A 13,089-nucleotide genomic window follows, 5' to 3' on the forward strand; every position below is an offset into this window, starting at 1 on the left:
AGTTAGATTGCACAGGACGTTCGTATAATGTTGTAAGACTGTTGGAAAAACACCTGGTCTAAGTTCTTTAAAGGTTACAAGAACATTTAATTAAGTTATGTGAGTTGTCTGGGATGCAAAAATATTGTTCTGGTGATGTGGGGAAGCAGGTAGCCTAGTCGTTAATGACGCTTAATTAAAAGATGTGAATGACATTTGAGAGCAAAGCCATTTAAGTAGGAAATGCGTAAACATACATTTTGCATACATACTGAACTCTCTAGGGCAAAGAAGGCATCCATGACCTATAAAGTCAAATATAATTGTGTTAATATATTTGATATAAGGTTACAGCAGACCTGTAGTATTTTGAAACATCAATAGCATTTTTGCGCAGGTCTGCTCAATAGTTTACCACAAGTCATCTGTAAAGAGAACATTACCTCATCCGGTACTTGTTTGGTCCCATTAAGGCCCTGAAAGCTGTTAAAATAGAGATTGTGTGCCCCGAATTTCCCGACGAGGCTGCCAGGCACAGACACCCCCATGAACTACGGGAATTCTGTTTGAAAAGGGTATACAGTAGTTAGTTATTTCCCACAGCAGAACATCATTATTAGATTATGATTTGTCTCTCTCTACAGTACCTGATGATATCTGATGAACACAAATTATTAGAGGCATTTTCATTCAATAAGAGCGGACATGAAAAAAGGGAAATAACATAATCTCTGCCCCATTTGAACTGTTTGTCCAGTGCGCACATACTACTCACCTGTTACACCTATTTAGGGCAGCAGATAATCTAGCAGTTGAAGCGTAGGGCCAACAAGGTGAAAAATCTGTTCCCTTGAGCAATGCATTTAACCCTAATTGCTCCAAGGGGGATTTAACGAGAATGGGATATGCAAAATACATTTCTAATTCATACATGTGTTGAAAATGCATAATACACACGTGTACATGTCTGAAATTGGACAAATATAAGCATGCATCAAATTAGTATTAATATTACCACGCCAAACAGAATACCATCTTTAACTATGAGAAACAATAGGTCTTTCTAATGGCTAATGATTAAAAAAGTCTGCACATTGTCCCCCCTGTCCTCCAATTCCATCATCACCTTTGTAGGCAACCACCACGGATTTGCCTGTTCCTTAGATCCAGCATAATTTCAGGAATAAAATTGGTTGTATTTATTATGTAGAACAATCCATAACCTGTTTTTTTTGTAATGGACAAATACATAATGAATACAGAAGGATAATTGTCCTTCTACACTACTCACTTAGTATTTGTCTGCAATTTTACATTGAATGCAATTGCTAAATATTATAATGCCTGTGATAACGGATAGGCTACAGTAACAGGCTAGAATCAGTATGGGATTTGTGAAAGATACTGTACAGGGGGGATCAATTAATAGCCTCTATGCGGTAAGTTATACAACTTTAAGAAATGATTGGAAGCTTTATCTGCTGGTATAATTGACAGAAATCCCCACCACATTTGCCACGGCAAATCGCTCTCTGTCTATAGTAGGCAGCAGTTTTCTTATGCTTTAAGTTTGTGATAGTGATTCATGTATTTTGGCCAACAATTTCAATGGCTTACTGGCTCACTGGGCACAGCAAATTTTTCAAATCCCCTTTCAAATCACATATAAAACCTCCCACTCACCATTTAAGCATATACAATTATTACTTCTTGTCATACCAGCAGACATCTGGATGGTGAACTACAAAAAAAAGACCATGTTTAAATGAGCTGAGAAGCAACACAAATGATTGCATTTGTCCAAAACATTTAGTTAGGTTCCCAAAACATCGGAACAGTCAGAATGTCAGTTACTTGAAATGCACAGGCAGGTAGTATAAACTTTATAGGATGAATTGTGTTGCAAGCAACAGTAACATCTATTGATGTGAGGCAGAATAGCTGCTCCAGCAAAGCGGTCAGTATAAAAGTAGCTAGCTTGCTAGTTAGCTATCTTATACTATTTTGTGCAATGGTCTGTGATAGAGAACTTGTTTTTTTCACTATCTAGCTGCTAAAAATAACAATTTGTTTAGAAACATGTTCACAGAACTAGCTAGCCAAACAGTTAACTTCATTACAGCCCTGCAATGTGTCCCTGTCACTTACTGTTTCCATCATAACATGCTACTTCTAGCTATCTTATTCTATTTAGATTAAATTATAGCATGTTAGCTGGCCAGATAAAAAATATATATTATTGAACAAAAACCTTGCTAGCTTGTTAGTTCGCTAGCTAACATAGCAAGATGCCCAAAGTAGCCTTGTCGTATGTTATAAACCACGCTCCCTTTTAGATACATAGGCTATTAAAATAAGTAATAGGCCCAATTAAATGAGAGATGCTCATGGTAGAGGTCGACCGATTATGATTTTTCCCAAAAAAGATGATACAGATTAATCGGCCGATTTATTTTACTTTTATTTGTAATAATGACAATTACAACAATACTGAATGAACACTTATTTTAACTTAATATAATACATCAATAAAATAAATTTAGCCTCAAATAAATAATGAAACATGTTCAATTTGGTTTAAATAATACAAAAACAAAGTGTTGGAGAAGAAAGTACAAGTGCAATATGTGTCATGTAAAAAAGCTAACGCTTAAGTTTCTTGCTCAGAACATGAGAACATATGAAAGCTGGTGGTTCCTTTTAACATGAGTCTTCAATATTCCCAGGTAAGAAGTTTTAGGTTGTAGTTATTATAGGAATTATAGGACTATTTCTCTCTATACCATTTGTATTTCATATACCTTTGACTATTGGATGTTCTTATAGGCACTTTAGTATTGCCAGTGTAACATTATAGCTTCCGTCCCTCTCCTCGCCCCTACCTGGGCTCAAACCAGGAACACATCGACAACAGCCACCCTCGAAGCATCGTTACCCATCGCTCCACAAAAGCCGTGGCCCTTGCAGAGCAAGAGGAACAACTACTCCAAGTCTCAGAGTGAGTGACATCACCGATTGAAACGCTATTAGCGCGCACCCCGCTAACTAGCTAGCCATTTCACATCGGTTACACCAGCCTAATCTCGGGAGTTGATAGGCTTGAAGTCATAAACAGCTCAATGCTTGAAGCATTGCGAAGTGTAGGAGCCTGCTGCTGCCTACCATCGCTCAGTCAGACTGCTCTATCAAATATCAAATCATAGAGTTAAGTAGAACATAATAACACATAGAAATACAAGCCTTTGGTCATTAATATGGTCGAATCCGGAAACTATCATTTCGCAAACAAAACGTTTATTCTTTCAGTGAAATACAGAACCGTTCCGTATTTTATTTAAAGAGTGGCATCCATAAGTCTAAATATTCCTGTTACATTGCACAACCTTCAATGTTATGTCATAATTATGTAAAATTCTGCCAAATTAGTTCGCAACGAGTCAGGCGGCCCAAACTGTTGCATATACCCTGACTCTGCATGCAATGAACGCAAGAGAAGTGACACAATTTCACCTGGTTAATATTGCCTGCTAACCTGGATTTCTTTTAGCTAAATGTGCAGGTTTAAAAATATATACTTCTGTGTATTGATTTTAAGAAAGGCATTGATGTTTATGGTTAGGTACAGTCGTGCAACGATTGTGCTTTTTTCGCAAATGCGCTTTTTTCGGAAGAAATAGTCTTCACACAGTTCGCAACGAGCCAGGCGGCCCAAACTGCTGCATATACCCTGACTCTGTTGCAAGAGAAGTGTCACAATTTCCCTAGTAAAAATAAATTCATTTTAGCAGGCAATATTAACTAAATATGCAGGTTTAAAAATATATACTTGTGTATTGATTTTAAGAAAGGCATTGATGTTTATGGTTAGGTACACGTTGGAGCAACGACAGTCCTTTTTAGCGAATGCGCACCGCATCGATTATATGCAACGCAGGACACGCTAGATAAACTAGTAATATCATCAACCATGTGTAGTTAACTAGTGATTATGATTGATTGATTGTTTTTCATAAGATAAGTTTTATGCTAGCTAGCAACTTACCTTGGCTTCTTACTGCATTCGTGTTACAGGCAGGCTCCTCGTGGAGAGCAATTTAAGGCAGGTGGTTAGAGCGTTGGACGAGTTAACCGTAAGTTTGCAAGATTGCATCCCTGAGCTGACAAGGTAAAAATCTGTCCATCTGCCCCTGAACAAGGCAGTTAAACCACCGTTCCTAGGCCGTCATTGACAATAAGAATGTGTTCTTAACTGACTTGCCTAGTTAAATAAAGGTGTAAAAAAAAATCGGTGTACTGATTTCCGATTGTTATGAAAACTTGAAATCGGCCCTAATTAATCGGCCATTCCGATTAATCGGCCGACCTCTAGCTCATGGTAATTTGTTGTATGGCTACTTCGGGAATATGGACTCAGAACAGAAAAGGTGCAATGGTTATGATACATGTATTTTGTTTATAAATGAAATATTATCAAGGCTACTCAACAAATGTAACATTACAGTATTCAGACGTAGACAAACCAATGGGTACCAGAAAAGATGAGGAATGTATCTGCAATGATCATGGGAATGAAATAAATCATTGGAAATAGATTTCTAATTAATTTAGAATGCAAAGATTTTTGCTCTTCTCACTAACAGCATCTTGGTATTCTATTTAGCTACATGTTTTTTGTTATGAATAAGTCCTCATGTATTCCTCATTTGCATAGGGCTACTAGGCTACGTTTGCCTTCTTGCAATACAATACTTCTACCACAAGAAACTGTGCGTAGGCATAGTCTAAGGTTTACTGAAGGATAATGAAGCACATTCTCATGTCAAGTTAAGTTTTTATAAATGCCAACTTTTGCGTGAAAACTGGTGCAGGAATGTTTTGGGGCTCCTACCAATGTTGATAAATGAGGCTCCTGCCGTGGTCGATTTGTGTTGTCTCACGTAAACCACGCCTCTTGACACTTTTTGCAGCAATCAACGATAAGTTTCTGTTCCGAAAAATAGAGTTTGCTACACTTTATGTCCACATAATGATAGCCTACTTTGTAGGCTTTAGCTACATTGGAGATATGTAATTTTTGCCAATTGTTCTATGAGAAGTTTGAATGAAGAGTCGTTTGGAAGACAAATGAGCCGGGTCTTTTCTGTGAACGGAGCCAAATGCCCATCACCAGTGGAAGATGATTACACTTGGGGAAGATGATTACATTTGGGGAAGATGATTACACTTGGGGAAGATGATTACACCTGGGGAAGATGATTACACTTGGGGAAGATGATTACACTTGGGGAAGATGATTACATTTGGGGAAGATGATTACACTTGGGGAAGATGATTACACTTGGGGAAGATGATTACATTTGGGGAAGATGATTACACTTGGGGAAGATGATTACATTTGGGGTTGGCAAAAACAGTAGCTAGCATCGTAATGCGCGTGCGCAACTGTCCGGCTCTTCATTGAGGGGTTCGATTAATCTGGTCCTGCGGTACACTGAGCTATCGCCTGTCACTTCATTGGGCGAAAGCGGAGAGGGAGGAGTGCTTTATCAAATTAACACGCATCTGCACCGCTGGTTATGTTGTCAACAAGGCAGCATATAGTGCATTGCCCAGAAACATACAACATCTATTTTCCATTAAATACACTAGTTTTCATTGGGAAGGCACATAAAGCATTTTTATCAAAAGCACTCACCTTTGCATGTGAAAACAGAATCCTATGGAAGTCTAGAGAGGACATCAGAATAAACAAAAGAATTCCCACCTTATGTGAGATCCATCTTATTTATCGCATGATCAATAGATAACAAAAGTTGTTTTGTCAAGATCACAAGATAATCAAAAGTACCACGCATCATCCATTAATTTGTTCAGATGCACAATAACCACCTCATCAAGGAGCCCTGTGGCTAGGCTGCATGCCGCCCAGTGGTGGAAAGTATTTAAGTTAAAAATACTTTAAAGTACTACTTAAATCGTTTTGGGGGGTATCTGTACTTTACTATTTATATTTTTGACAACTTTTACTTTTACTCCACTACGTCCCTAAAGAAAATAATGTACTTTTTACTCCATACATTTTCCCTGACACCCAAAAGTACTCATTACATTTTGTCTAATTCACACACTTATCAAGAGAACATTCCTGGTCATCCCTACTGCCTCTGATCTGGCGGACTCACTAAACACAAATGCTTCATTTGTAAAATTGATGTCTAAGTGTTGGAGTGTGCCCCTGGCTATCTGTAGATTAAAAAAACAAGAAAATCATGTCATCTGGTTTGCTTAATATAAGGAATGTGAAATGATTCATACTTTTACTTTATATACTTAAGTATATTTATGGTGACGCCTCCAAGATCACAGCCAATCACATGCAAGGAACAACAATTTAGCTAGCTAGCAATACTTTTGTCACTAATCCATGATTTTGTCACTTCAAGATTAGACTACTGCAATGCTCTACTCTCCGGCTACCCGGACAAAGCACTAAATAAACTTCAGTTTGTACTAAATATGACTAGAACCCAACATTTGTATCACATTTCTCCAGTGCTAGCCTCTACACTGGCTTCCTGTCAAGGCTAAGGCAGATTTCAAGGTTTTACTGCTAACCTACAAAGCATTTCTTGGGCTTGCTCCTACCTATCTCTATGATTTGGTCTTGCCGCACATACCTGCATGTACGCTACGGTCACAAGACACAGGTCTCCTTATTGTTCCTATAATAACTAAGTAAACAGCTGGAGGCATGGCTTTCTCTTACAGAGCTCCATTTTTCAGGAATGGTCTGCCTATCCATGTGAGAGACGCAGACTGGGTATCGACCTTTAAGTCTTTACTGAAGACTCATCTCTTCAGTAGGTCCTATGATTGAGTGTAGTCTGGCCCAGGGTTGTGAAGGTGGCCGGCTCCCCTCTCTCCACTGGGATTCTCTGCCTCTGACCCTATTACGGGGGCCGAGTCACAGGCTTTGTAGTGCTCTCCCCTGCAGTCCCTAGGAGGGGTGCATCATGCGTGCCAGGCTTTTTTCCGCTATACTCTACTTGAGTGTGCTGAGTCACTGACATGATGTTCCTGTCCGGTTTTGCACTTCCTCTGGCTTGTGTGGTGGAGATCTTCATGGGCTAACATATAGGGGATTTCAGAAACACTTAAAACGAGGGGTGTGTTTTTTGTGTAGGCTTACCCTGGCATGACGTTTTGATAACTGTGTAAATCTCTCTAGGACAAGATTACTTTATCTATATAATCACATGTATTTACCCCACAAAATGAAATGCTAAGGTTAGCCTGCACGAAATACACCCCTTATATTAAGTGTTTCTAAAATCCCCTATGTGAAAATTAATGGTGGAAAAAAGATTGGCACCATTTCCCTGTTTGACTGCTAGGTTTTATGGGTATTATGACACCTCCACTGTGAAGCTCTATTATGCCACTTCCAAAACAACTGTGAAATCTGAAAAATACAAGGTAAAATGATGACACCAGTGATCTTCAGGTCGGAAAGTCGGAGCTCTAAAAAGAGGCCAGAGTTCCCGAGTTGGAATTCTGAGGGCTTGCCTGTTTTGCATGTTATTTTGGTATTAATATGTGTCAAATATCAGTTTGCAAACAATGTCAAAAATAATATATACAGTGGGGCAAAAAAGTATTTAGTCAGCCACCAATTGTGCAAGTTCTCCCACTTAAAAAGATGAGAGAGGCCTGTAATTTTCATCATAGGTACACTTCAACTATGATAGACAAAATGAAAAAAAAATCCAGAAAATCACATTGTCACAATTTATTTGCAAATTATGGTGGAACAGGTCAGGGTTCCATAGCCGCAGGCAGAATAGTTGAAACTGGAGCAGCAGCATGACCAGGTGGACTGGGGACAGCAAGGAGTCATCAGGCAAGGTAGTCCTGAGGCATGGTCCTAGGGCTCAGGTCCTCCAAGAGAGAGAAAGAAAGAAGGAGAGAAAGAAAGAGAGATAATTAGAGAGAGCATACTTAAGTTCACACAGGACACCGGATAAGACAGGAGAAATACTCCAGATCTTACAGACTGACCCTAGCCCCCCGACACAAACTATTGCAGCATAAATACTGGAGGCTGAGACAGGAGGGGTCGGGAGACACTGTGGCCCCATCCGACGATACCCCTGGACAGGGCCAAACAGGCAGGATATAACCCCACCCACTTTGCCAAAGCACAGCCCCCACACCACTAGAGGAATATCTTCAACCACCAATTTACCATCCTGAGACTAGGCAGAGTATAGCCCACAAAGATCTCCCCCATGGCACAACCCAAAGGGGGGCGCTAACCCGGAGTTAACAGTTGTCAACCTCATACTTTCATAATCTTAGCTAGCAGTCATCATTGTGAATCAAGTCAACAATCTACTGGCAGATCCTTTTCAATACTTGTCATATGAAGAGAAATAATGAAGATAATTTATAGATAAAACGTATCAATGCTCATCGGCCATTGGACATAAACATTACACAACAAGTTGGAAATCGCAAATTCAACAAGTGGTTTGGAAGGAATCAGGGGGCTATTTTCCAAGTTTAAAATGATAAACATTCAACATTGGCCATGCTGTCAATGAAGCGTGATTTGTGCCGCGCTCAAAACAACTGTTAACTCCGAACTGCGAAAACTTGACTTCAGTGAGTTCAAGATAACTGGAAAGTCAGGCATAAATGAGCTCCGACTGGGAAAATAGGTTTTGAACGGTGATCCAACTCGGAATTGTATATCCGGCCTCCAGTTGTTTTGAAAGCACCACTTCTAGCGACTTCTAGCGACTTTTGGGACAGCCAATAGCTACTTTCCTTACTGGGGAGTTGGCAACACTGAATGTGACCCCACTGTGGAAAGGGGAGATTATCATGAATACAATGGTGTTCTCCGTTTTGCCCACATGTGTTACGGAACTCGTTTGAAGGTAACCAGTTTTAAAAAACGAATGGGATTATGAGAAATGAATGGAAGTATGAAGGTCGTTTAGTGCCTACCCTAAAAAAGGGGTTAAATACAGTAGGGCCTATGTGTAAAATATATATATATATTTCCTGAGCAGCTTTCTTATATCTTCTAGATATAGGACAAACACTTCAAAACCTTGTTTCTTATCACTTATGTTTTGCCTGTCTTTTTTGCCATTTATTAATGTGTTATTCAGTCCGTTTCTCTGAGCTACAGGAGTAAAGGACAAATTCAATATTTTACCAAATATATATATATATTATGCCTAAAGGGGTCCTACATTCAAAACCAGATAGCTAAATGATCCATAGAATGACCATCTTAAAACAATAACATATATCAGCTTAGAACCGCTTTGTTTGAGCCGACTTCGCCGTCAGACAGAGCGCGGCACCTGTTTCACACTCTGGAGGCAGCCCTGTTCCAAATCGAATGCAATCATTTTCAGCCGGCGCAAACATGTCTACACGGGCGTCCGGGCGAGATTAATCGAGTCCCCTCATTGCTACCACTGTGCGTGCCCTAACAGTTGTGATCAAAACATAAGCGAGTGCTGGTGGGTGCTGAGACTACGTTGTCCCAAACCGAGAGGAAAACGGAGTTGTTTGTGCAAACACGAAGTCCTACCAGTGAAGTTATACCCTTGACAGATTTGGGATACCTTGATTCAAGTACTGCAACTCTGTAAGTATTTCCTCAATGACAATTGCGCAAGAAAGGATGCATATACACACTAGCCTGCTGCACTGTTGGTCAGCGGTGGGGCTAGAAACTTCTCACAGCTGCACATCTCTGAACATTTTCTGATAACACGTTGAGGGAAATGATCAAGTATAATGCTTCCCCCAACGTATTATACCTACTATGCACAGTCTTAAAAATATACATTGTTTTATTTTCTAGTGACATTTCGCTAGCTAGCTATTTAGTTATATCAATCTATCTAACGTCTGGGAAGACATGCCATTGAGTTAGCTACTATAACTAGTTAACGTTATAGCTACCCAGCTAGTTAATGTTGTCACAATGTTGTCCCAGATTGTCACAAAACAAGTGGAAAAACAGAGGACGACATGTACTTTGACGTTGGTTCGAGCTTTTGCATAGTTAATATTCACTTTAGCTTGTTTAATATATCTGTACTCTTGTGAAAGAAGAGTTACCATTTACATTGTCAACGCAAGTATTTTGATATTCAATTACGTCCCCTTATAATTTAATGTAATTTTTAGTATCAAAATACATATAATGATGACATCAATTTAAATTGGGAATCTTCTTTCTCTAACTAGCTAATTTAACAGGTGTGAATGTCATAAAATAAAATAAGGCAGACAACGCAAAATAAAGGCTCTTTTAGGTGCTTTGCATCAGCTCTCTCCTGGTTCAACACTCAACAGCTGAAAAACATCCTCATGGTGTTGCTGTTTCGGGTTGACTGGGTTGGTGTGCAGTACTCAATACAGCAGAGTAAGCAGCAGAGTGCAAAGACTAGCAGGTACTGGTCCCTGCCTATGGAATGTTATTGGAAAGGTTAACAGGAGCCTAATTTCCCAAGGCTCCATGGCCCCAGCCAGGACTAGATATCGCGTTGATGGGCATGGGCAGCAAAGCTTTTAAATGAGGATCAAGTGTGTATGACATTTTGTTTTGTAATCAGTGTTACAAATGCCTCTTGTGTAAGGGCAATTGACGCTCAGATTTTTCCCTTAACAATTTATCTCAAACAACAAACCATACCACTCTATGCACAATGACTACTTTTAACAATTTCACACAGAAATCGGCACTGTTCTTCAAGTAAATGTGTTTTTGTAAAATATTCTGTGGAAATGGTTAAAAGTATTTTGAATTTTGAAAGCATTCATTCCCCATCAACATGTTCCGGTTTTCCATGACCAAGACTCCTCTGCTCAGAGAGGGTTGTTTTGGAATTCAGTCGCTTCATAAGTGTCATAGCTGAAACCATGTCTGCCGTAGCTCAGGTTTTTGGCACTGAGTAAATCCAATCAAGCTATAATAGTTGAGATGTTCTCTCCCTCTCAGACTTGACCGGTAAGACGTCTGAGGATATTATTGCTGTTTTGTATAACGTCTTACACGCACCCACACACTGCACACACACACACAATCTTTGAAGAGTCTTATTAGCTTATTCTTGGGTGTCTGAATCTGTCAAATCTAATACAGTATCCCATAAAATTTTAGTCACCGGTATAGATGTGATCTTATAGAAATATGACCGTCACGTCACCATATTATTTAGGCCATATGCTGAAGTCAATGGATTGTCTCGTCAGTGATTTGAAGAAACTGCAAAACACCAATGACAGCAGCAACTGCGAACAGATGCCGAAGTAAAGATGTGAAACATGAGCAGCTGAGTATTACCCTGCCCGTTCCCATCAGCCCACATATCCATCTCTCATTTCAACTCAATTTCACCCCCCTCTTTTCTATGCCACACCAGGGAGGAGGACTGTCTGAATCAAGTGCATATTGTGTCGCAGTCCTGTGGAATTAGAGAAGGTTAATTTAGAACACTGATGATGAAAGAAACAAATCCAGAGGCTTCTACATTTAGCCATGTCTGAAATAAGTGCTTTACCCAGAGAGAGTGCAGAATTGAATGTCCTCTGGGCTTCTTTCTTCCTCAACCATTTGATGTGCTATGAAAATAATTTGAGCGTGGGTGGGCAGATTTTTGCTGCCCCGTAAGAGGTTTACAGTGCATTTATCATGCTTAGGTTGTACAGTAAGCTAATAGCCAGTAGCCACATTGTTTACCAAATTCCCAAATGAGTTCCATATAAAGGCCATAAATCAATTTGCCTCTGGTCATTTCCATATTAAAGGACCCATGAGCACCAACTTGAAGCTCATAGGAGCATATCAAATGAAAGCTAAGAGTCTAAATGTACATTTTCCAACCGTTTTCCGTACTAAAAAAGAGGAATAAGCAAAGGCTTTGATTTCTGCTCAAACCGATGGAAAAGAGGTCTTAGAAAACATCTACCACGAAAAAGTCTTAAGGTATTAGGAACACATCAAAACTCTGAAGTAAAGACCCTTACCAACTAATATTAACACTTATATTTAGTTTTGGATAAATTATTTGTCTTCTCTAAGTTTAAGAAACATTGCCTTGTGCCTGTTGCATATCTTTAAGATATTTAACATTTCTCTCCCCCATGAGGATAATGAAGTTATAAGTAAAGTTAGACCTATCAATTAGTTAATGTTTTTACTGATATCATATTAATAACCCATGCTAGTTGATGCATCTTTAGATCTCCCTTTTACAATTTTAACGGATATTTTCATCTCTGTCACATGCTCTCAAAAGCACTGTTGAGAGCAATGTTTTCCCGCTAATTGCATTTTGGAACATTTGCGCATAGCCTACAGCCATGTGCACATTGTTGAGCTTAAAATATGAAGAAAAACAACTATCAACATTTTTATTTAAGCTAAACGGTCTGATCTGATGCATCAGCCTTATTGCTTTTTTAATAAGGCTTCATGAATTTTGTATCTGTCGTCCCAAAACTGTCCAAGAGTCTATTTTGAACCATACACATTTTTTTATTTTCCCAGGGTTGACTGGACACCGTAAATGTAATTTTTTTAATGACATAGGTATTTGGTTGTAATTGTAATGTTTTATAGACTACCAAGAGTGGCCAACCATCCAACAGGAGAGCCTTAAAGGGTAGTGTTGTATTTTGAGACAGGCTTGAATATGCAAAGAAGCCACTAGGCAGTGTAGGCAACATTTTGTCTGATTCTCTATGGTAAAAAGAAAAGCAAAGTGCAGTTGTAGAGGTTAGTACAGTACACAGTAGAGCACACTAAAGTTGAGTACTGTTCTTCTGACCTTTACTGTACGGAACTGTACTGTGCTGTACTATACTGAGCTCTACTATGCTGTACTTTGATGTCCAAACGTGTGAAACACAGACGTCTGTGATTCGTTCAGATTTGGTCCGAACCAACCAAATTTGGTCTTGTTTGGGGTCAGAGCTCATTAAAATAATAGCCAGTGTAGACAAATATGCAAAGGAGGATATTGCGTATTTATGCCTTTTGTGTACCTATTTAGGATACATTGCTATGAAGAGAATGAC

At 39.2% G+C, this 13,089-nt stretch overlaps 1 pseudogene; it reads left to right on the forward strand.

The window, feature by feature from the left end:
* Positions 1–9,405: 9,405 nt before the first annotated feature.
* Positions 9,406–13,089, forward strand: part of LOC115139851 (spermatid perinuclear RNA-binding protein-like) — a 55,413-nt pseudogene continuing 51,729 nt past the window's right edge.

The sequence above is a fragment of the Oncorhynchus nerka genome, linkage group LG13 (assembly GCF_034236695.1).
Source record: "Oncorhynchus nerka isolate Pitt River linkage group LG13, Oner_Uvic_2.0, whole genome shotgun sequence".
In the NCBI taxonomy this organism is placed as follows: Eukaryota; Metazoa; Chordata; class Actinopteri; order Salmoniformes; family Salmonidae; genus Oncorhynchus; species Oncorhynchus nerka.